Consider the following 26472-nt stretch of genomic DNA (forward strand, 5'->3'; position numbering starts at 1 on the left):
GATAATAAGAAATGAATTTAAGCATATCACTAAACAAAGTCATTACATAACAGAGGAAAAGAACAGAGGAAGAAAAAAAAGAAGGACGCTGGAAAAGAATCAACAAAATGGCCATTGGTACATCTATCAATAATTAAATATAGATGGACTAAATTCCCAACTCAAAAGACACAGAATGAATGGATTAAAAAAAAGAGAGAGAGAGACCCATCTATAAGCTGCCCACAAGAAACTCAATTTAGACATAAGGCCACACAGAGACTGAAAGTGAAGGAATAGAAAAAGATATTCCATGAAAATGGAAGCCAAAAGAAAGCTGAGGTAGCTATATTTATATCAGGTAAAATACTTTAAAATAAAGACCAATAATAAAATAAAAACCAATAAAGACCAATAATAAAGGCATCATGTATCAATAAAGGGATCAACCCAACAAGAGGATACAACATTTGCAAGTAATTATGTACCCAACATAGGAGCCCCTAAATATATAAAGGAAATATTATTATACCTAGAGGGAGAAATAGAAGAGCGATGCAATAATAGTAGAGGACTTTAATATACTACTTACATTCGTAGATAAATCATCCAGACAGAAAATCAATAAAGAAACATCGGTTTTAAACAACACTTTAAACTACGTGAACTTAACGAGTACATAAAATTCTACCCAAAAGCACCAGAACACATATTCTTCTCTAAAGTGCACATGAACAATCTCCAGGGTAGATCGTATATTATTAGTCCACCAAATAAATCTTAACAAATTTAAGAAGACTGAAATCATATCAAACATCTTTTCCAACACAATAATATGAAACTAGAAATCAATCACTAGAAGAAAACTGGAGAAATTCACAAATATGTGGAGACTAAACAACATGCTACTGAACAACCAGTGGGTCAATGAAGACCTCAAAAGCAAAACAAAAAAGTACCTTGAGGCAAACAAGAAGAGGAATAGAGTACACCAAAATGTACGGGATGCAGCAAAAGCAGTTCTAAGGGGGAGATCCAGAGCAATAAATGCCTACCTCTAGAAAATGAAAAAGAACAAAGCCCAAAGCTAGTAGGAGGAAGAGAATAACAAAGAGAAGAGCAGAAATAAATGCAAAAGAGACTAAAAAGACAACAGTAAAGATTAAGCCAAGAGTTTTTGAAAAGATAAAACTGACAAAACTTCAGCTAGATTCACTAAGAAAAAAAAGGGGAGGAGGCTTAAATAAAATTAGAAATGCAAGAGGAGACATTGCAGCTAATACCACAGAAATATAAAGAATCAGAAGAAATTACTATGAATAATTATATGCCGACAAGTTGAATAACAAAGAAGAAATCGTTAAATTCCTGGAACCATACCTTCCAAGACTGAATCATTAAGAAAATAGAAAATCTAAACAGGTCAATTACTGCTAAGGAGATTGAATCAATAATTTTAAAACTCCCTACTTATAAAACTCTAGGACCAGACGGCTTCACTGGTGAATTCTACCAAAAAAAAAGAATTAATACCAATCCTTCTCAAACTTTTCCAAAAAAAACAGAATAGTGAACACTTCCAAACTCATTTCACATAGTCAGCATTACCCTGATACCAAAACCACACAAGGATACCACAAGGAAAGAAAATACAGGCCAATATCTGATAGATATAAATGCAAAAATCCTTAACAAAAAGCAGCAAACCAAATTCAACAATACATTAAAAACATCATATACCGTGATGGTGTGGAATTTATTCCCGAGATGCAAGGATGTTTCAACATCTGCAAATCAATAAATGTGATACACCACATTGACAAAATCCAGGACCAAAATCATATAATCTCAATAGACACAGAAGAGCATTTGACAAGATTCAACATCCATTTAGGATAAAAACTCTCAATAATCTGAGTATAGAGGGAACATACCTCAACATAACAAAGGCCATCACCGACAAGTCCAGAGCTGATGTCCTACTCAATGGTTAAAAGCTTTTCCTCTAAGATCAGAAGCAAAACAAAGATGCCCACTTTCTCCACTTTTATTCAACACACTATCAGAAGTCCTAGTCAGAGCAATTAGGCAAGGAAAAAAAATTAAAAGTACGCAAGTTGGCAAGGAAATAAAACTCACTATTTAGATGACATGGTACCATATAAAAACCCCTGAAGACTCCACCGAAAACCATTAGGACCAATCAGCAAATTCAGTAAAGTTGAAGTGTACAAAATAAATCTATAAAAATCAGTTGTGTCTCTATATACAAATAGCAAACTATTTGAAAAAGCAATTATGAAACAAGGATAATTTATAATTGCATCAAAAAAGAACAAAACACCTAGGAATAAATTTAACCAAGGAGACAAAAAACCTGCACATGGAGGCACAGTTATGTACAGTTGTATGTACTTGTAAGACTTTGATGAAAGAAATTAAAGATGACACAAATGAATGAGAAGACATTCTATGCTCATGGACTGGAGGAACTAGTATTGTTAAAATGTCCATACTACCCAAAGCAGTCCAGGTTCAGTGTAATTCCTTTCAAAATTCCTGTGGCAGTTTTTACAGAAATAGAACAAACAACTCTAAAGGTTTTATATGGAGTCACAGAAGGTAGCCAGAGCAATCTTGAGGAAGAAGAACAAAGCTGGAGGCATCATGTTCATTCATTTCAAACTAGATTAAAAGCTATAGTAATCAAAATAGTATGATTTTGTCATAGAAACAGACACACAGAACAATGGAACAGAGGCTAGAAATAAACTGACACTAGCCAATTTATGACAAGGGCACCAGGAATATACAATGGGAAAAAGATAGACTTCAATAGATGGGGTGGGAAAACTGGGCAGCCACATGCAAAAGAATGAAACTGGACAGCGATCTTATACCATATACAAAAAAATTAACCCAAATGGATTAAGCCCTTAAAAGTAAGACTTGAAACCATAAAACTCCTAGGAAAAAAAAACAGGTGGTAAATTCCTTGGCATTGGTCTTGATGATTTTTTGGATTTGACACCAAAAGCAACAAAGGCAAAAATAAACAGGTGGAGGCCACCTGGGTGGCTCAATCAGTTGGGCGTCCAACTCTTGATTTCAGCTGAGGTCATGATCTCAGGGTCATGGAGCCCTGCATTGGTCTCTATGCTCAGCAGGGAGTTTGCTTCCCTGCCCCTGCATGGGAGCATGTGGCCTCTCTTTCTAAAATAAATCTCTAAATAAAATAAAACGAACAAGTAGGCCTGCATCAAACTAAAAAGCTTCTGCACAGCAAAGGTAACCATCAACAAATGAAAAGGCAACCTGTGGAGTGGGAAAAAAATATTTACAAAGTCTGTATCTAAGGGCATTCATATCCAAAATATATAAAGGATTCATAATGTTTTTTAAAACAATCCGATTCAAAAATACATCAGAAAATCTGAATAGACGTTTTTCTAAAGAAGACCTATGGACGGCCGACAGGTACGTGAACAGGTAGGTACTCGACATCACTGATCAACAAGGAAATCCAAACTGAGACCACGGTGAAGTACGTCCTCACACTGGTTAGAATGACTATCATCAAAAAGACAAGAAATAAAAAGCACTGGCAAAGATGTAGAGAAAAGATATCCCTTGTGTTGTATTGGTAAAAATGTGAACTGGTCCGGCCACTAGAAAAAACAGTATGGAGGTTCTTTAAAAAAAAAAAAAAATTCCAAATAAAATAACCGTACACCCTAGCAGTCTCACTTCCAGTGACCTAGCCAAAGAAAATAAAAACATAAGCTCTAAAAGATATCTGCACCTCCTTGGTCATTGCAGCATTGTTTACAATACATGGATGCGTCACCTCCATCTTATGGGCACCGGGATCCCACATTCCATCGTTGGGAGGCTCCTGTGGTGCAGGAGGCCATGACGTCAGGCTCCAGTGGGGACTCAGGCATGCCAGGGGGAGACAGCCCGTGAAGGTGAGAACGTCAGCTTCAGGGAAGCAGAATACGCTGCCATCAACTCCATGTTGGGCCAAATCAACTCCTGTCTAGACCATCTGGAGGAGAAGAATGGCCACATCCACACCCGCCTCCGGGAGCTACTTGAGTACAACCAGTAGACACATGTTGAGTTCTAGCAGTGGCTCGGGGAGGCCCCTAGTGATGCCAGTCCCTAGACTCTGAGAGCTCTCAACCAGCCCCACCCCTGCCTTCTGGGCTGGGCTCTGGCCTGGGTACTCACCCCTTGGCTTAGATACCTTCTCCAGGGCTGGCCTCCAGGCCCCCTGGTGGGTCTGCCTGCCTGGGCCACCCTTCTGGTCCTACCCTTGGGCATGCCTGGGCCAGCTTCAACTACCTGACATCCCTTCCCGGGGTCAAGTGTGGGCCTATGACCCACCTACTTTGCCTGCCTGACCAATCCTGGGACACCCCCAACTGCCCAGGCCTGGAGCGTCCATCCACATTAAATGGGTCTCCAACAATAACCAACAACAACTAAGATCTGGAAATGACTTAAGTGTTCATCAGTGGATGAATGGATAAGGAGAGCGTGGTATACATGTACAATGGACTCTTATTAAGTCCTAACAAAGAAGGAAATACTGCTATCCGTGACAAGGAGGAAGAAACTTGAGGGCATTAGGCTAAGTGAAGTAAGTCAGACGGGGAAAGACAACTACTATGTGATCTCCCGTATATGTGGAATCTAAAAACAACAAAAAAATAAACAGCAAACTCATGTAAACAGAACAGATTTTGGGTTGCCAGAGGCAGGAGTTAGGGGCCGGGGGAAATGGGTGAAGGTAGTTAAAAGGTACAAACTGCCAGTAAGATAAATAAGTTCTGGGGATGTAAGCACAGCATGGTGACCAGTTAACAATACTTACTGTATACTTCAAAGTTGCTGAGAGTAGATATTACAAGTTCTTACCACACACACGAAAATTGTAATGACATGAGGTGATGGATGTGTTCGTTAATCTGATTCTCATAATCATTTTGCAATACGCGGGTGCTGAGTCATCGTGCTGCATACCTTAAAGTTTCACAATGTTATAGGTCAATTACATCTCAATAAAGCCGGGGGGAGGGGGGGGTCAATCAATACAATTCAGCATATTTACCTCATACAGGGTCAACTCACGATGCAGAAAGGGCATTGACAAAATACAACACTCATTCATGACAAATACTCTCAGCAAACTAGGAGTAGAGGGGAACTACCTCAGCCTGATAAAGGACATCTAGGAAAAAACCTATAAGCAACATCATAGTATTAATGGGGAAAGACGTATGCATTCCCCTAAAATCAAGAAAAGGCAAGGACACATACTCTCACCACTTTTTTATTAAAAACAGGCCTATGCAAGAAAATAAAGGTCTGCATACGGGGATAAAGTTAAACTGTCATTATTTTCAGATCACATACACAGAGAATCCCCAGGAATCTACAAATGAGTTACTAGAACTAAGTGAATTTAGTAAGGTCCAGGATAGGAGATCGGTGTACAAAAATCCATTGTATTTTTATATTCTAAGCAATTAGAAAACAATTCATTTGCCATAGTATCAAGTACATGAAATATTTAGGAATATACATAACACATGTAATACCTGAATAATATGGATATTGTTGACAGATTAAGCAAGACCTAAGTAGAGATACAGCCTGTTAGTGGTGGTAAGATTTAATATTGATGAGAGTCAATTTTTGCTAAATCTACAGATTTAAAGCAACCCTAACAAAAATTCCAGTAGGAATTTTATTTTATTTTTTTATTTTTTATTTTTTTTAGGAATTTTATTTTTAAAGAAACTGACATACTCTTTTAACCACATAGCTTCCCTTTCAATCCAGAAAGTTCTGGTGTATCTACTTGGCTCAGAACTGGAAATGGTCCATAGATACTAAAGTAACTCTCGCTTACAGCTGAATTCTTTCTACGATGAATACCCAGTGATTTGGAACATTTTTTTCTCTTTAGGAGGAGAAAACAAACTGATCAAATTCATTTGATATCTGGGCCTCTGTGTCTTCAAGGGGCCTAAACAATCAATGTTCTGTTTTCTTCCAGACAATCCTTCAAAGGATATTTGGGTCCAAATATACTAATATTGTCACTAAAACATTTTTTTATAGCAAAAGCAGCACAAGTTGGTTTGGTCAAACCAGTTTGTGGTTCACACATTTCTGACAATTTACCTTGGAATTTTTAAGACTGTCCTTGTTAGTAATGAAATAGGAACTAGTGAACTATGCGGCACCTGTGGGGTAATTTGAGAGGCGAAGCAGGATGTTCCTGCCCCTTTCTTCCTTGTTTCTGAACAGTCTTATTAAATGTGATATATTGTGCTACAGTAAATAGAGCACAGAAACTGAAATAAAACTCCCTGTTCTGCCCTTGAGTGACCTGTGTCACTTTTCTGGGCCTAGGGTGTTTGTGTTTTTAAAACTTAAAATGGAAGTACCTCCTAACTTCAGAAATCTTTCCTTCTATAATCATCAAGTACCTCAAAATTGTCTCAGAATAGCTTTTATGTTCCTTTTGGCTGAACACTGAGGGATGGAATCAGAATCCCTGCAGTTAGTTAGAAGGAAGTCATCAGATTCGATAAAGGCAATGGGGTCCTTCACATCAAGTGATGCCCTGGGTGCGTGGAGTGAGGTAGGGAGCAGTGGAAAACACCACGCTGGAGCAGAAAGTGAATACGGTGCAACAAAGCTGAGGAAAAGAGACCAAAAGCTACAAAACTGGGCAAGACAACTAAGTAACACAAGCTGAAGAGATGTTTCATCCTAGCTGAGTCCAGAACTTTGAGAAGAAAAAAAAAAGTGTTGTTCCAAATATTTAACATCAAAGAAACAGAAGCTACTGTTAGCTACTTGAGGGCAAGGGCCATTCATACTTTACTAATTTCTTTTTACCTCTACTACCTAATACTACTACGTAGTCGTTGCTAAAATCAAGGACAGAGACCAGTCTTGACAGAGACCAGTCCTTGAGCAGATAAAACTAGTTTAGTCATGTAGGCAAATCTTAATTTAGCTTATTTTGCAAGTCTAACTTGACCTGGATCACCTCTTGCTTATGCCTCTGGAAATGCTAAGTAAAACTTGAACTGTTCCCAAGGATGATATGAGGTAACAACTGAACACTTTCATATTGTGAGCAATCACTGTGAAGAATAAACAGTCACTGCTTTCTCCCTATATAAGCTGATTTATAACAAAATACCACAAAGCCTCAACCCATGTTCTGGTTTGAGCACTTGTGGCTTGCAAATTGTCTTTTTGGTGTGTGCATAATAAATTTCTACTAATTCTTACTTCAGTGATTCATTGGTTTTTACTTTGGTTATTTTGGACCTTTGACAGCACTATAACAGGTATAAAGATGTTTGGCGAGAATTTGATAAAAATATGACGAGGAGGTCCTTGTTTAACCAGAAACCTCAGTTCAAGTTTCTCTCACCTAGAGCGGTAAAAGGTTCCCATGTTCACGACCACCACCACTACAATAGGTATCTAGATTTTTTTTTTCATTTAGGATTTTAGAATTCCTGGAGTCAATGAATGGAATGAATTAATAATATCAGTACAAAAAAAAAAAAAAAACAAAGAAACAGAATGGCGCTATGGAAGTGTAGACAATCAGCTTGTACATTCACTGTCCATTCAGGTTCCTGAACACCCAAATGGCAGGAATGTCTTGCAATGGCCTTTCCCTCTGGTTACTGGCTAGCACCCACATATTTTCTCTCTTGAACCATGTTTCCCAATGATCTTCTAGTTTTTTGGATTTTGGAGTTCCTCAAGCCCTTTCTTGTCTTTCTTTCCTACTTTTATCATTTCCTGCCCACCAAAGTCTTTTTCCCTTGTAGAAGAGAAGTTTCTAGTTTATTTCACAGGAGCTTCTTGGCCAATTAGTTAAGACTTCAAAAATTTAAAGTATCTATCAAACCAGAGGAAAAAAAGGAGAAAAAATTGGTTGTCTACTAAATTAGATAATGTTTATCAATTCAAAATATTTTCATGCTAGATCCTGTACTATTTCTTGAATTATCCCACTCAATATATTGATTAAACATATCATACAGCATTAAGAGTTTGGGCTCTGTAACCAGACTTGGGTTTGAGTAATGGCCACTCCATTTACTAGCTGACAACGACCTTGGGGAAATTCCTTAAGTCTCTGACTCCAGGTCTCTTATCTGTGATATCTGTGATAATATTAGAATCTACTTCATTGGGTTGTTACAAAGATCAAATAGATTAATGAAACATAAGTACCACTGAGAACCTATTATATGGTCAACACATGAGAAAGTGTAATCTCTAAAATCTAGAGAAATGTAGATGAGCCAACAAAATCTGGTAGTCAAACAGATAACATTTTAGTTAAATGAATAAAATTTTAAGTTCTTAAACTTTAAAGCTCAATAGAGAGAATAAGGGATTCATGAGAACCTGAGAGAGTTTCCATGGAGGACCTTGATTAATCCTTTGAACAATTAATTGAGTCTTTAGGAAAGGTACTGAAAAATTAAAAGCCTATACTAGATGATTTTTTAAAATTTTATTTATTTATTCATGAGAGACCCAGAGAGAGAGGCAGAGACACAGGCAGAGGGAGAAGCAGGCTCCATGCAGGGAGCCTGACATGGGACTCAATCCCGGGACTCCAGGATCACTCCCTGGGCTGAAGGCAGGAACTAAACTGCTGAGCCACCCAGGGATCCCTATACTAGACGATTTTGAAGTTTTTTCCCATTTGGATCTACTTGGTTCTGTGGCTCAAGGTTGTGATTTAAGTTTTTGGTGTACTTGAGGATGGATATTGGAGGACAGAAAAAAAAAAAAAAAACTCCTGTGGTGACTTCATAATTTTTAATCTTCTTTTCTATTTACATATCCAGTACATTTTAATAGACATTTTTATAAGGACCTTTAAACTAATTTAGGGCCTATTATAAATCAGTCATGCATAACTCTTAGGTTCTTTTTGGTAAATAATGAGAGCCATCAATGATTAGAATGGGTGAGGGATAACTGTTTTCCCTCAATCTCACTACTGGGCTATTATAAAAGATGACTCATAGGTCAAATTTTATCTCACATTCAAATTTGTTTTAAAAAGCATTCATTAGAAAGCAGACACCAAGTAGTTCATATCACTGTTTTAGGAATTTGATGAAGTCTCAGCTTCCTATTAGATGATATAACATCTTGCATGAAAAGTTCACTTAAGCCTGACTTAAGGTAGATCATTTACTTTATCATCAGAAATTAGTCAACCCAAAATCTTTCTAACCAAGACTGGATTAGAGGCCACTTAGGAGATCAAGCACCATCCTTGAGGTGCTTGGGTTCTCAAGATGTTTACACTTTATTCTCCATCAAAAATGTCTCCAAAGGGTGTTTGGGAGGCTCAGCCAGTTAAGCATCCAACTCTTGATTTTGGCTTAGGTCATGATCTTACAGAACTGGGATCAAGCCCCACATCAGGCTCCACACTCAGTGGGGAGCGTGCTTGAGGATTCTCTCTTCCTCTCCCTCTGCGCCTCCCCCCACTTATGTGCTCGCACATGCTCTCTCTCTCAAATGAATCTTTTTAAAAATTGTCTCCAAAACAGTTTAGCCAGATGATAAAAAGATATTTCTAACATTCATTAAGCCAACTAACAAGTCACTAATTTCACCCAAGAAAATTCATTTCTGACATTACTAATCAAGGCTCTATTGATGATCAATAATAAAATTAGACAAATGCTTATAGCAGATGCCTCTATTGCCTAATCTACCTCTTTAGAATTCAAGCTGAGTACCTCTAAGGCATGGATTTTAGAGTATGTTAACTGCCTGGACTACAGAGTACTAAGTGATTAAAAAAAAAAAAAAAGAATCTTAAAAGCAGCCAGAGCAAAAGACACATTGCAAAGATAAGGACTTCACATAATTTACCAGAAAGGATACATGCCAGAGAAAAATCAAAGTAGATTTCTAAAGTGGTAAAAGGAAAAACATGGCCAACCTAAGATTTCTGTATCTGGTGAAAAATATATTCTAAAAATAGAAAAAAAGAAAAAGAAAAAACAGAATCATTTAATACAGACAGAAAAATCTTAGGCAAAATTCAACATTAACTCATGCTAAAAACTTTGAGTTGATTGGGAAGACACTTAAGAAAGGACATCTACAAAAACAAAACAAAAAACCCACAAAACCACAAAGGAAGTCTTCAAAGATGGCGATACAAGAGACTACTGAATTTCCCTCCTCCCATGACACATGGTATGAAGAGCTCTACAAGGATCAGGTTCCCTTGAAAGAAAACCAGAAACTAACTGAGCAACTTCTACACATCCAGTGACTAAGGAAAACACAAACAAACAAGTCCACACTGAAACAGACAGCAAAGGCTGAGACACTCTTGTCATAAACCCTACTCCAACACAGTGCCAGACAATCAGAGGAGAACTCCTAAATCCCAGCTTCTCCCTGAGAAGCAAAGGGTTTGGACCCAACATCTAGCACCTCAACTTTTAAGATTCTCCCTGAGGAATGGGCTATGAAAACACCTCTGTCTGAAGCCCAACAGGGCTTGTGTCCATGAGACCCACAACAAAGGAGCAGTGTATAGCCAACAAAGGAGCAGTTATTAACGGGCCTGAGCATGGACACTCACTACAGCTATCATCCCAGGTTTCAGCTCGGAGGACGCAAGCAACACATGTCCAGCTCTCAGATTTTCCCTAAAAGGAGTCTATTTGCATACTTAAAAAGCTGTTGTCTGAGGGTCAAGCTTCTAATTTAGCACACATGTAAGGGGTCACTTCAGTGTGGACACCTCCTTGCCATCTCCTTCCCGCCTGCCCCAAATGACCAGTATCTCCCTGGAAAGAGCTCGTACATGTGTCTGCACTTCAGCTTCTATGGATGCTGCCCAAAGGATAAATCTGACTCTGACAGCCAATGGAGCCTTCATTCAGGAGTCCCACGGGACTATAGAAATCAAAGAATAAGTTCTTACTGGTTCAGGAGCATCCCATCTCCAAGTACCGGCTACACATCCAGGCCCACTACGGAGAAAGTAGGCAAAAACACTCGCCTCTCAGTTTCTCCCTGGAAGCAGCCTAATTATATACTTTCTGAAACACTGCCTGAGAGTCTGGTTTCCAACTAACCTGCAGGGACTGACTACAATTTTTCCTTTTGGGACTCTGGTCTTGACACACCTTCAACTATGAGGAGCCACTAAAGAACAAAGGGGTCAACCTGAACAATCACAAAGATTTGAGAAACAACCAGGAGCACAGGCCAGGATGGTTGATAAGTTTTATCTCCCATAAGACCACTCTATCAAGACTAAAGAGAAAGGACTGTAAGCATACCACTACAGAAAATTCATCAGATTACAAAGGAAAGCAGCAAAAGAAGAAAATAAAGGATTTACACAAAAGAAATGGCAGGAAGTCCATACCTATCAATAATTACTTTCAATGTAAATGAACTAAATTCTCTAATCAAAAGACAGAGTGACTGGATGGATAAAAATAAAAAAGAAAGAAAGAAAGAAAGAAAAAAAAAAAAGACCTAACTATATGCTGCCAGTAAGACTCACTTTAGCTTTAAGAACACACACAGAAAGTGAAACAATGGAAAAAGATATTCCGTACAAATGGAAATTAAAAGAAAGTAGTAGCTATATTTATATCAAACAAAATAGACACTAAGGCAAAGACTGTAATAAGAAACAAAGGTCATTATATAACGATAAAGGGGTCAATCCAACAAGAGGATATACCATTTGTAAATAATTATTTCCCCAATATAGGAGCATCTAAACATACAAAGCAAATACTAACAGATCCAGAAGAAAAAACGGCAAAATAAAAATAGTAGACTTTAATACCCCACTATCATCAACAGATAGATAATCCAGATAGAAAATCAACAAGGAAACATTGGACTTCAGTGACCCATTAGACCAGATGAACTTAAACATTTATAGCACATTTTATCCAAACACAGGAGAATACATAATCTTCTCAATCACACATGGAACATTCTCCAAGATAGATCATATATCTCTGATCTACAAAGTCTGAATTAAAGTCTTAAAAAATTAAAGACTTAACAAAAAAACAAGTCTTAATAAATTTGAAAAGACTTAAATCATATCAAGCATCTTTTTTGACCAAAATGGTATGAAACTGAAATCAAAATCAAGAAAATTAGAAAATCCACAAATATTTGGATTAATAGATTAAACATAGTACTGAAAAACAGTGGGTTAAAGAAAATAACAAAAGAGAAACTAAAAAGATCCTGAGACAAATTAAAATGGAAATACAACATACCAAACTGTATGGGATGCAGCAAAAGCAGTGCTAAGAGGGAAGTTCATCACGATAAGTGCCTACACTAAGAAACAAGAAAGATCACAAATAAAGCATCTGCTTTTATAATTCAAGGAACTAGAAAAAGAACAAAGAAAGAAAGAAGGAAAATAGCAAAGATCAGAGAGGAAATTAATGAAGTAGAGACTAAAAAGATAATAGAAAAGATCTAAAAAATGAAGAGCTGTTTTTTTTTAAAGATAAATGAAACAAACTCTTAGCTAGACTCACCAAAATCAAAAGAGGACTCCAACAAATATAATCAGATATTAAAAAAGAGAGAGAGAGAGAGAGAGAGGCGGGGGGGGAATCCCTGGGTGGCTCAGCAGTTTAGTGCCTGCCTTTGGCCCAGGGCGTGATCCTGGAGACCCGGGATCGAGTCCCACATCGGGCTCTCTGCATGGAGCCTGCTTCTCCCTCTGCCTGTGTCTCCGCCTCTCTCTCTCTTTCTCTTTCTTATGAATAAATAAATAAAATCTTTTAAAAAATAAATATACTTTCTCTTAAAAAAAGAGACATAATTGATACCACAAATATACAAAAAAATCATGATACTCTTATGAATAATTACGCACCAATAAATAAGAAAATATAGAAGAAAAGAATAAATTTTTAGAAACATAAGCCTGCTGAGATTGAATCATTCAGGAAGAGACTCTAAACAGATACTAGTAAGGAGATTGAATCAGTGACTACAAACCTCTCAACACAAAGTCCATGACCAGACAGCTTCATTGGCAAATTCTATCACAAGTTAAGGAATACCAATCCTTCCCAAAGCCTTCCAAAAAACAGAAAAGGAAGGCACACTTCCAAACTTTTTTTTAACAAGGCCAGCATGACTCTGATACCAAAAACAGATGGATACTACAAGAAAAGAAAAATATAGGCCAATATTGCTCATAAACACAGATGCAAAATCCTCAAAAAAACATCAACAAATCAAATCCAACAATATATTAAAAAGATTACATACCATGATCAAGTTAGATTTATTCCAAGGATTCCAGGATGGCTCAAAATGTGATAAATCAATGTCATACACCACACTAACAAAGTAAGGGAAAAAAGGTATAATCTTCCAGTTATAAAATAAATAAAGAGTAGTGACATAATGTAAGACATGTTGAGTAGAGCAGGCCTTGCTGTATGATATATAAGAAAGGTTTCAAGAGGATAAGTCTGGAGAGTTCTCATCATAAAAATGTTTCCCTGTTTTCTTTCTTTTCTGTTAACTGTATCTATATAAGATATTAACTGCACCTATGGTAATCATTTCATAATACATATAAATCAAACCATGTTGTATGCTTTAAACTTGTACAGTGATGTATGTCAATTATTTCTCAATAAAACTAGAAAAAATCATGATGATCTCCGTACATGTAGAAAAAGCATTTGATAAAATTTAACATTCATTCATGAAAAAACCTCACAACAATCTGTGTATAGAGGGAAAATACCTCCACATTAATAAAGGCCACAAACAACAAGTCCAAAGCCAGCATCTCAAGGTGAAAAGCTGAAAGATTTCATCTAAGGCCAGAAACAAGAAAAAGATGCCCATTTTCTCCACTTTATTTAACATAGTATCAGAAGTCCTAGCCAGGGCAATTAGGCAAGAAAAAGAAATAAAAAGCATCTAAATTGGAAAGGAAAAAAGTAAAACTGTCACTACTTAGATGACATGACGACATGACACTATTTAGTCCCAATAATGGGTTAATATCTAAAATATATGAAGAATTCACACAAAAAAATCAATCTGACTTTAAAAATGAGCAGAGGGCTGTGTGAATGCATCTTTCTCAAAGACAACCTACAGGTACATGAAAAGGATATTCAACATCACTAATCATCAGGGAAACGTAAATAAATGACCAATAGAATGGCTATTATCAAAAAGATGAATAATGAGTATTAGCAAGGATATGGGGGAAAGGAACCCTTGAGGACTGTTGGTGGGAATATAAATTAGCCCAGACACTATGGAAAAACATACGGAGTTCCCTCAAAAAAATTCAAAATAGAATTATATGATCCAGCAATCCCACTTCTGGGTATTTATCCAAAGAAGAGAAATCACCACCTCAAAAAGATATCTGCACCCCTATTTTCACTGCAGCATTATTCACAATAATCAAGACATTGAAACAGCCTGAGTTCACTAATCGATGAATGGATGAAGAAAATGTGGTGGACACATCCAATGGAATATGACACGAAGAATTAGTATTTTTCTCTCCAAAAGGACCCATAGATCCAGGGCAATAGTCACCCAAATATCTGTAGGGTTTTGGTTTTTTGTTTTTAGAAGTTGAGAACCCGATTCTAAAATTATCTGGAAATATAAAGAACATGAAATAGCCAAATTCATTTGAAAAGAATAATAAAGTTGTAAGATTTCCAATAACAGAATCCGAGCCTTACTAAAGCTACAGTAATTGAGAATAAATAGTAGTGGTATGGGGTTGGTATAAGTACTACAGCATATAGATCCTGGAAACAGCGAGTCCAGAATTGACCTGCCCACCACAGGGAAACGGGGAAAGGTTAATCTTTACAACAAATGGCACGGAAACAATTACATACTCAGAAGTAAAAGTACAGAAAAGAAAAATCTCAACCTTTACATGATATATAAAAATCAACTCTAATTAAAGACCTAAATATAAGAGCTAAAAGTATACAGTTTCTAAAAGAAATCATGGAGGGCGGGATTTACTTTAGATTAGGCGCAGGTTTCTTAGGATATAAAAAGCATTAACCGTTGAATTTGACTACTGGAAGCTTCCAACCCGCGTAACTTCCCTGTCCCCTTACTCACATCTGGACAAGCTGTTAAGAAACCTTCTATGCTCTTTTTTTCACTGGTGAGAAGTTCCAGTCACCCAAGCCACACTCACACAAAGGAACCCTCACCCCAGCCCTACTACCTAGCCATCATGAAATCCCAAATCTCCCCTACTTCCAACCCGCTTTTAGACTTGCTTTCCCCAGAAAAACTTCTGTATGAGTAATCAACTTTTTCATACCTTCTTGGGGGGGGGGGGCAGTGTCAGATCATCAGTTTTGAGATCTGAACCAAATTTTGAGTGAAGGTTACAATTTCTTCTGTGGAGTCATGACAGCACCATCTTTCGCTTCTTCTGAGGTGCTAACTACGAACCTACACCTCACTTAATTCTGTAAACACTTATACATGAAATACCTTTGCCTCTACACCTAATACCTACCCCACGTACTTAGAGAGGAACACACTACCAACTAACCTTTCGTACAGTGTCCACAACTGGGCAGTCATGTCAATCATGGTGGTCTCGTAGTAGGTACGTATGTGCGTCTGTATTTCAGTTTAAGGGTTTAAGCCTATACCCTGTTGAGCAAACATCTGCCTTATCCATTAGAGCATTGCATGGCCAAGACAGATTATTATTATGTTCTTTCTCATGCCTTCTAAACCACTTTCAGACTTTGCAAAGATGAGGTCCAGATTCACGGAAGCATATAGTACTTTCGGGTAGGTCTGAGACCAAGTGCTTGCTTTTTTATTTCAAATCAAGCCATGGTCTCCCCTGCGAGTAGGCCGGCAACCTGTATAGTGTAGGGTCTAACCATGGGAGTGTCTTTAAGGAGATACAGACTCCTGCTTCAGAGGACACTGCTTATATTGAGTTTTACGTGAACGGTACCTCCTTTGGATTCTGAAAAATGTCCACCTTCCACAGAACCTGCCATTCTTGCCTAACCTGATAAAGAATCTACTGTAAATTAAAGAGGCACTGTTTTGAAACTCCAGATGAGTGATTCATCCGTACCAAAGTCAGAAGCCAACATATACACTGCCAATATCACTACCAAGCAGATGAAGCATACAAGTTTTTTCATGGAACTTCTAAAAACAGTCATAATTTATTTTTTTCAGTCCTGATTTTTAATTTACATTTTAAGTCTCAACAATCTGTGGGGCACTCACATATTTGCATTTGGATCGAAAACTCATAAAAATAAAAGGCTTTCAACACCCAAAGCAAGAATCTCTAGTTGAGATTCATGTGCCATACTCAAAAAATTTCTCTCTTCCCCTCCAAGGGCTTCCCCAGCTTCTCTTAATCATTCCATGAGCTAGGCCAGCTGGCTCTAGACTGAATACCAGTCATGGTGTCAATCAAATATCTTAAGACTTTTCTTTTGGGTTCACTCTTTTCTCCAGCTCCATTCTATAATCCTTGACTTATGATGATAACCCCTTTCCCTCTCTTTTAAGGAGCATATTAGAAGGGTCAGTTATGCTAGCAACCTGATTCTCTCATATTTTTTCTAATTGATTCCTAGTACTTCCAAGACTTCATTGGTTCTCTAAGTAAAACCCCAAGAGTAGATATAAAAATAAAAAAAATACTGGAAGCAACTTAATATCCATCAAGGCTGCTTCTAAAAAATAAGGGTATGAATATCTCTAGACAGACTGGAGAGTTCAGTAATGAGTTTGAAACCTTGCACACTTCCAGCCAACGCTCATTTTCAAAGACAGCATACAACCTCATGACTCCAGACAGAACTGCATTTGCTGTAAGATATATTGCTATCCCAGGAAAGTCATTGTATTGATTTTAATCAAAGAAAATCAGATTGAGTCGTGCTTTTTTGCTACCGAACTATCAAGCAAATTCATCACTGAGTTAGAACTTCAGCTTCACAGAGAACTGTGAGGACTTTTTATGCAAGTCTGTAATTTTACAGAACTGGGAACCCAGGCCTGCAAAGATTAAATGATTGTTTAAGGTAATAAAACTACTTAGTAGCCAATTAGACTATGGCCCAGATTTTATGACTCATGCTGCAGCACCATTTAATCACGATCCTTTGTTTTTACCTGCCCCCAAACCATCACCGTAACCACGTCTTCTGGCAATGCAGCCTGGTTTTCCTTGGGAAGCAACTCCTTTTCTTCTCAGACAAGTGGACCAGGTACAGCTGACACCCTCCCGAGCTTCAAGAGCTGGCCTGTGATTGAGTTCAGGCCAAGCAGAACCAAGCACACTCGATTCTAGGACTATGTTTCAGATTCAAGTGGTCATTCGTGCCACTACCAAGGTTGTTGAGAGAGAAGATTATAAGCCTGGAGCTGCTGGCAGCTCCTTGCTACCTCAAGGAGCAAGCTTGCCTTAGAATGGAGCCAATCCAAGGAACAGCATAGAGAGAGGACAAGACTAAGACTTAATGATAGGGTTTGAGCACTTAGATTTGGCAGTACCTAAGGAAGCCTGACCTCAAAATAAATTCTCTTTTGGGCTTCAGCTGCGGGGAGCAAAATTTCTGTCTCTTGTGATTGGAAATCCCAACTAATAGATGCCATGCATGATCAAATTTTGTAAAAAGGGAAGAAATCCTATATAAAACCTGTCAAAGACATACTCTAATTTAATACAGTTATCTTTTCTTCTCCAGGGTGTGCTTTGATATATTTATATAAAGTCTTAGAAAATTGTACTTTGTTCTGCCTTAATTTTGAAGGAAATAATGTGATTAGTTATGGGTGCTAGGCCAATTGGAGCACAGAGAACAGGACCCAGTGTGTGTTTAATCCACACCAAGGAATTGAAACGGGGAAATCCAAGCCAGAGAATATTTTAAGAAAACTTGACAAATCTTCCCACAGAACATTCTAAGTTTCTAAGAAAGCTAAGAAAAAGGTACAATCTAAGGATTGCACAGTCTTTCATAGATTACACAGGTTTCCTTTTTATATGGCATGATATTGTGAAATTTTTTATAGAAAAAATGGACAATCTAGTCTTTATTCTAGCAGAGCCATTCAAAATTTCTTCTAATTATTGACAGTATAGATGAAAATTTTTAGCTCTATCAGTAATGCTATGGTACTATTTCCGGCTATGGGTAGGATGAGCCAAATGGCTACATAGACTAAGTCATCATGGTCTGGATTGGAGAGCAAAGCAGTGACTCATTCAGGTTCTTCTCCTTGGAGCAAAAGATAGGATTCGATACTGGTTGAGGTCTACCAGGGTCAAGTTTTAGAGGCATAAGGGTAGGACTGGTCTGGGACCATCAAGCTTTCAAGTAAAGTGTCCTGTGTTTCTACCATGCTTGGCTACTATATTATCCTGCAACTTCCCAGAATATTTGGAGGCTTAGAAAGGGTCAGTACAAATGAAGGTCCACACACTGAAGCTTCATTAACTTTACATGATTTCCTTTGGGAGATTCCTAAGCCCAGGCCTGAGAACTGGTCATTTATCTAAATTATGAGGGTCTCTACGAGTAAGTCAGAGAAGAAAGGGAGAGGAAGATCCAGCGATTGAGACTTGTACTGTGAGGAAGTTAAAGGCTGAACATGGACATGAAGCAGCCAATATATTTTGGTGGCCTATAGACAAGTCCTTTTACCTAGGATTACCTGTTCAGACACTGACATTTTATAGGTGAAAACAAGGAAGCCTAAAGGTAGGCTGCCAGCCCAATGTCACAGGTGACCTAGCAGTCACAAGCAAGCTTGAGAGATGGCTGAAAATTATGCAAACTTATAGCCACCATGGGTCAATGAATTATCCATGTCTTACATGTTTCCTTGCCAAGGAAGCATGGAAAGTGTTTGGCCATGTTTGTCCACCTGGCACTTACCTAATGAAAATGATGTGTAAGCACTGTGTGGAAAGCAGATTTTGAGGATTGCCAAATTCTGGTTCTAGAGGATTAATGGATCAAGGATGCAATCGCTTCTTGAAATGGAGCTCTGAATGGCCTCTGTGTACAGACCCAGTGAGTTGTACATGAAAAATGTGAGAACTTTAAATCAAAGGAGAGGCAGCTTGCCTCCCCAGCCCCCAGAGAATAAAATAAAATGCAAAGAAAAAGCTTCAAATTAAATATATGGAGAATTTAAAGAAAGGTTTTCATACGGGCTAAAGAATGATCTCACATGGAAGTTTCCACTGTATCTGGGAGAGAAGAGTAAACTTCCCTCAGAGCTCATTCATTATCTGCCCTAAGGTACTTACATCTTCCCTTCCTGTAGGATATTACATTTCCAGCCTCTTCTCTAACACCAACACAACCACCCCACAACCCTCTCCCCTTATTTTTCCCAAAGAGCAACAACCCAGCTTGCTTTCTGGGAGGAAAAATATTTCTCAATAATCCTGAAAGTAAATACTGTTGATACAAAAGGATTATAAAATAAAATTCATTCTTTGTTACGTTGACCTTGACAAAGTTTCCTAAGAGAGAGCTTTTCCTCTGAAGAAAAGGAGCCTTGATAGGCCAATGGTAGCAACATAACAGGCAGGAATTGGAGCTGAAATCTTTGTTCTCAGTGCTTACCCCCTAAATGGAAAATAAAATATTAACCTTCAGAAAGTATGTAAAATCCCTAATTAGGAAACATCAAAACACTGGTTATGTGAGTAAACATCTGAAAAGCCTCTTGGAGGGGTTATGTTGGACCAAGCTTCCGTGATTTTTATTTCATCCACAACTATTTATTGAATGACACTGTGGAGTCTGGAGTGAAACAGTCAAGTGTGAAGAGTCTTAAAGGAGTTCTCTTGACCAGAGTCCAACGTGTAGCTCCCACAATGAAGATAATGAGTCTAGGCATGGCTAGTTGATGGAGCGCGTTGTCATCCGAAGAACTTAGCAATAACATGGAATAACCTCCACACCGTACGGTAAGTACATTTCCCAGAAAGAGTGGGAAATGTTTAAATGTTTATGTCTGTTTCATATGATGGAGGCCCTCACTATACAATGTTATTACACTTCTTGTATTTTCTAGTAATTTTTATCCCAAGGTGTTCAAAAGGCAAAAGAGAAATTCATAATAGGTGTATCACAGAGAGGTGAAAAATTCCTTCAGATCTATCATGAAGAGTAGGAGTCTCAACCTACCGGAAACCATGAAAAGGATCCAAGTGAAGAAATATAGAATGAAAGTTTGTGTCTCCCTAAAATTCACATGTTGAGACGGAATCCCCACTGTGATGATATTAGGAGGTAGGGCCTTTGGGAGATGAGGGAGATGATTAGATCAGGAGGGTAGAGCTCTCATGAATGGGGGTGGGATCCCAATAAGAGACCCCAGAGTACTCCTTTGCCCCTCCTGCCACGGAAGAACACAGGAAAAGACAGTTGCCAATGAACCAGGAAGCAGCCACTCACCAGACACCAATCCTGCTGGTGCCTTGACCTTGAACTTCCCAGCCTCCAGAACCATAAGAAATACATTTCTATCGTTTCGGAACCACCCAGCCTATGGTATTTTTGATAGAGCATCCTGAACAAACGGAGACAAGAACGAGCATTGAGGATTAGCCCATTTACTAGTTAAGGTAGATGAGATAACACAGCGGGACTGCCGCCCTCCCTCTCCAAAGCCAGACCTGGACTATAATTCGCAGCCTCACTGGCGGATGAGCAGGCTGAGACCTTGTACCAACACTACTACGTACCAAGCATGTGTGACTTCCTGCCCACAGGTAGGCTGTCACAGTCTTGCAGAGGGATGAACTCTAGCCCAGTAAGACTGCAAATGTGCAAACCCAGCAAATGTACAAAGAGTGCCAAATGCAGTCACATCAGTTACACTTGAAAAAAGGGGGAGAAAAAATTTAAAAAAAAAAAGAAAAATAGGGGAGAGGTCCCCCCCAAACTTCTGGAGTATATGAACAACATAATTTATCCAGGTGTGTTTGAAATGGAGTCTATGAGACCGTAGATTTAAGGAGGGACTCCGCGGCTGATTAGCAAGCTAGGCACGGGGCGGTCACCACCCAGCCCAGATCAAGGCCCAGAACAGGAAGGTTAAGAAGAAGGGAGAAAAAAGGTCGGTGCCCAGTATTACTTTAGACACTGAAGATGACAAACCTGTCACAGTTACACCCACTCCATGAGTCCCAACCTACAGCCACTTCTACGAAGCCACCTCCACCCCCACCCCATCACCCACTCAGGTGCTCCATACCTGTTCCGAAGTCCCACAGACACTATCTGGCCTCTCTCACACTGCCTACCATAGTCTGCGTGTGTCCCATATTGTTGATATTAAGTTACACATTCCTTGAGGGCAGAAACCCATATTTATATCTCCCTCTGTGCTTTATACATAGTAAGTGATCAATAAATCCACATATATTTTTATTTAATTAAGTGAAGAATAACTAATAACTTAATTACAAAACTGGGATGCCTGGGGGGCTTAGCCATTGGGCGTGACCCTAGGGTCCTGGGATCAACGTCCACATTGGGCTCCCTGCAGGGAGCCTGCTTCTCCCTCTGCCTGGGTCTCTGTCTCTCTCTCTTTCTCTCACGAATAAATAAAATCTTAAAAAAAAAGAATTATAAAACTTGGAAGCAGGGGTGCCTGTAAGAGTAAAGGGGGCAGTTGTACAATCTACTGTCTTTATTCTTATTACATCTCTCTGGAGAAAAAAACGAATAACTCTGCTTGTTAGTGTCACTGCAGCTCACAGTCCAGTCCAGTGTCTCATCTCCATGAGACCTCAAGGGGCACAAAATCTTTTTATTTCCTCGCATTTTCTGTTCTTCAAAACTTCACCCTGCAAGTACCTTCCCCATTACTGTTCTCTCCTCTTTTCTCATTCTAGCCAGACTAATTATGCTTTAAAAAAAAAAAAAAGATTTGTTTATTCATGAGAGACCCACAGAGAGAGGCAGAGACACAGGCAGAGGGAGAAGCAGGCTCCCTGTGGGGACCCTGACGTGGGACTCGATCCCAGGATCCCGGGGTCACACCCTGGGCCGAAGGCAGATGCTCAACCACTGAGCCACCAAGATGCCCCAACTATTATCTTCTTACTCCAAAGATAATGAGGCCACCAGGTGGGAATTCCTTATCCTATTCTCATCTCGTGACATCCACATACAGCCACCACGATAGCCATGCTTTCCCGTGAAAACGCACCACCCGATCTCCTGAAGTACAAGCATAAGTGCAGATGACTCCAGCTGCTGCGCCTCCAGGTCTACCCCTGCATTTGCTTTGAGACCAGGCTGCCCTCAAGCTACCCCCAGCAAGGGACTGAGCATGGGAGGGATGCTGACAGGCCTAGTCCTTGAGACATGGGACTGCTTCAGCTGTAGACCTTGGCCTTCCAGGGGCCTAGCTAGAACTTCCTTGGAACGGACTCATACCTGAGACGCTTCCTGCCTAAGCCCCCCTTTGTCCCTTTCCTTCGTGCTGTAGACATCCACTGAGGTCTGGAGGGTCTCCCCACTTTCTCTCGCTCTGTCTTCCTCATCTTACACATCTGACCACACCTTAGTATCTGTTCCTGGAGAACCCAAACTAAGATACTTCTATCACAGATGAGGCTTTGTCCTTCACCTGCCCAACTATCCCAGGACGTAGCTCCTCCAGAGACCTACTAGGTACCCTTTATCTTCCCTCACTGTAGTTCTTTCCCTGAAGTCTACATGTGAGCTCAAAAGGCCCCCATTAAAAAAACAAAAAAGATCACCTTCTAACAAATGACATCTCTTTCCGTGTCTTCTCATCCAGCCTTCTCTTCCCTCCCTTATTCTTAAATCAACTAAAGTGTGCTTGACTCATGAAACTTATTCCTAAAGTCATCAGTGACTGTCTAATTCCCAGAACAATAGACAGTTTTTAAGCTTGGAATTAATACATTTCTACTCTGTATTTGGAACCATCGATCTTACCTCCTCCACCCCTCCTTCGCTATGAAGACTTTCTTCTTCCATGGCCCTCATGACATCAAGTTTAGTCTTCTTTCCACTCTCTGGTGGACACTTCTCAGCCTCCTTCCCCGGACCCTCTATCTGTTCACCTCCAAAGTCCCAGCACAATCGGCCTCTGCACTTGCTCTTCTGCTCAATGCATTTTCTCCTCAGAGATTCTCCTTCACTTCTAAGATTCTAACAACGTATATGCTGATGTTGCCAAAAATACGTAACTGCATGGCAGGCTGTAGATACCTAGACCTAGCCAACTGTGAAATGGAGGTCAGATAATTGCCTCAAATTTGACATGTCCACATCACAAGCTATTTCTTCTTTCCCTTCATGAGCTCTTTTCTTTAGTTCCTTATATCAGTTGTCAGAAGCATAAAGACAAAACTTGCCAACCATCCTTATTTCTTCTCTCCAGGTAGAACTGCATGGATGGTGGTTTCTACCTTAAAATGTTGAGCTTAGGTCTCTACATCTCCATTTTGGGTGATAGTCTAGAGTGTCTCGGGTAGGAAAACCCGAAAGAAGAGGACAAAAGACAAGCAGAAAAATAAAGTAGGGCATAATAAGACTTAAAAATAAGAAGGACCATCTGTTCACTTCTCTGCCTTTAGACAGATATGGAAATAGCATTCCCATCCGCAATATACAGATGGATAGCTTTGACCCAGAGTGATTAACTCAAGATCAGCTAGAAAGTCTGCGGCAAAAGGGAAACTAAGACCCAGGATTCTGGCTTTCTAGTGCAGTGCGTCTCGTGCTGCATGATGATGGCTCAACCGTGACAGAGAGTAAACATAAGGGAGTCCAGGTCTTTCAGCCAAGGCTACCCCCACCACACTGGGACACAGAGACATCTTTCACAGAAAGCTTCCTCTCCTCACTCCTGTGTCTCTGAGCACATGGCTTAATCTCAAACCCCATCTGGCAGATAGTGAAGCATCTGTATAAAGAGGTCAAAGGGCAACTTACTCTCCTCCACTTGCCACCTGAAAGAAATAAGTGTTATCTCCCTGAATGAATGACAACCCCCCCCTACTACCACCAAGTCTGAGTAGTCATTTGGGGCAGTCACTCTCCTAAAATCCGTGAACATCTGTGGATATCATTTCACCAGAGCAATATCACTGGCTGCAAGAAATCCTAGTCCTGGGAGGGAGCTCTGGGTGCCCTAAACCTGACACAACAAATCTCACAGAATTACATGCTATCTGACCAAACATTATAATGATTTCACTGAGGCATCAGAGAGCATGCTGAAGTTATTACAGATTTAGTTTTTAAAAGTCTACCAAATCACAATATTGAAGTGTGAGCTTTTAGCAGAGTCCAGAATTAGGACTCTTTAAAGAATAACATTTTGGTCAGCCATACAGTAAAGCAGACTAAATTCACCGATCCTTAGCAAAAGAACTTTCCAGCCTTTTCTAAAAATAAATAAATAATAGTAATAATAAATTTTAAAAATATGTTTGATTGATTTTTGAGAGACTGTGAGAGGGCAAGAGGGGGGAGGCTTGATCTCAGGACCCTGGGATCATGACCTGAGCCAAAGGTAGATGTTCAACCAACAGAGCCACCCAACCTTTTCTTTACAGTGGACAAGATCATGTTCTGACATTCTACAACACAGAAGGCCCTGTGAACATTTCATCTGACTTAGTCATCACCATAACCCTAGGGGGTACTGCTTTCTTGCATTTGAGAAAAATGAAGACCACGTAAATTAGTGCTCAGTTTAACAGCAGTTGACATGAACAAGGATACATTGCTACTACTTGTACTGACAGAAAGCCAAGAACATAGGGTTAGTTGATTCATATGAATACATCCTGAGACAGCCTCTCGGAAAGCCAAAATTTATGTATGCATACCATGTAACCAGCCTAGACAGGAAAAACACTCTTTAGAGCACAGCATCATGTGAGGAATGATGCTTCCTTGGCCTACACTTTTTGGGGAACACAATCCTAACTGAAATGATCAGTTGAGGTTGTAGGTATATATTACTAACAATACCTAAAGGAGATCCTTAACCCAAGAAATTTGACAATGACAAGAACTGAGAATTAAACCTACCCCAAGGAAAAATGATTTTATACACGTAGAGAAAAACACTCCTTCCCCCTGCCCACATCCTCCCTCTGATCCTCCCCTCTCCCCCAACGTGTGAGGCTGGATTAATTGGAATGAAGGAGGCTGGGTCTCAGGAAAAAGCAGGAATAATGTTGAGGTCTCACAGGATACTCCAATATATTTTGTGATACTGCAGAAGGAGGAGAGGAAAAAAAAAAAAAACACAACTATTCCTTGTGTATTCTAGGGGCAGAGCGAATGTTATGCCTTCCTGGGGATTTCTACTCAAGCATGGGAGGGTGGACAAAGTGGAAAAGGCCAAGACAGCCTACCTTATGGAAGGAGGTGCTGATTCTCTTGTACTGCATGACATGAAATTACTCTTTTGTTGGGCAAAGGTGGTCAGTATCAGCAATTTCATAGGATTCAACTTCATGCAGTCTGCCTAGACTTTGTAGGGAGAGGACTTTCTTCTCTGCTTCTTTTGGTTAGAGGAGTAACTTTCACACTGAGTCCAAAGTGAGGATTTTCCCAGGGTCTATAACACTAGTAAATAAGTCCCCTGATGCAGAGTGGCAGAGGTTTCACTTTGTACCTTTCCATGCCAAATTAGCAAAGCTCAATGATCCTTAATTTTAGAAATGAAAATGTTTAAATCAAATCTAACTTACAATTGTACCAAAGAGAATAAAACATCTCGGTGTAAACTTAACTAAGGAGGTGAAAGACCCAAACACTGAAAACTGTAAAACATTGATGAAAGAAACTGAAAATGACACAAATACATGGAAAGTTATTCCATGCACACAGGTTGGAAGAAAATTGTTAAAATTCCCATACTACCCAAAACTATCTACAGGTTCAATACCATGCCTATCAAAATACCAACAGCATTTTTCACAGAACTAGAATAATACTAAAATTTCTATGGAACCACAAGACCCTGAATAGCCAAAGTAATCTTCAGAAAAAAGGACAAAGCTGGTGGTATCATAATCCCAGATTTCAAGATATACTATAAAGCTGTAATAATCCAAACAGTATGGTTCTGGCACAAAAACAGACACACTGAGGGATGGAAGTGAGCCCAGAAATGAACCTATGCTTATTTGGTCTATTAGATTATTTTAGTCAATTAACCTACAACAAAGGAGGCAAGAATATACAATGAGGAAAAGACAGTCTCTTCGTAAACAGTGCTGGAAAAACTGGACAGGTACATGCAAAAGGAACGAAGCTGGACTACTTTCTTACAACATACACAAAAAATAAACTCAAAATAAAGACCTAAATG

General features: G+C 39.2%; 1 pseudogene; it reads left to right on the plus strand.

Moving 5' to 3' along the window:
* The first annotated feature begins 3891 nt into the window (after nucleotides 1–3891).
* LOC144288464 (bublin coiled-coil protein pseudogene) lies at nucleotides 3892–4147 on the plus strand (annotated as a pseudogene).
* The last annotated feature ends 22325 nt before the right edge of the window (nucleotides 4148–26472 follow it).

Source organism: Canis aureus, chromosome 18 (assembly GCF_053574225.1).
Source record: "Canis aureus isolate CA01 chromosome 18, VMU_Caureus_v.1.0, whole genome shotgun sequence".
NCBI classification, from domain to species: Eukaryota; Metazoa; Chordata; class Mammalia; order Carnivora; family Canidae; genus Canis; species Canis aureus.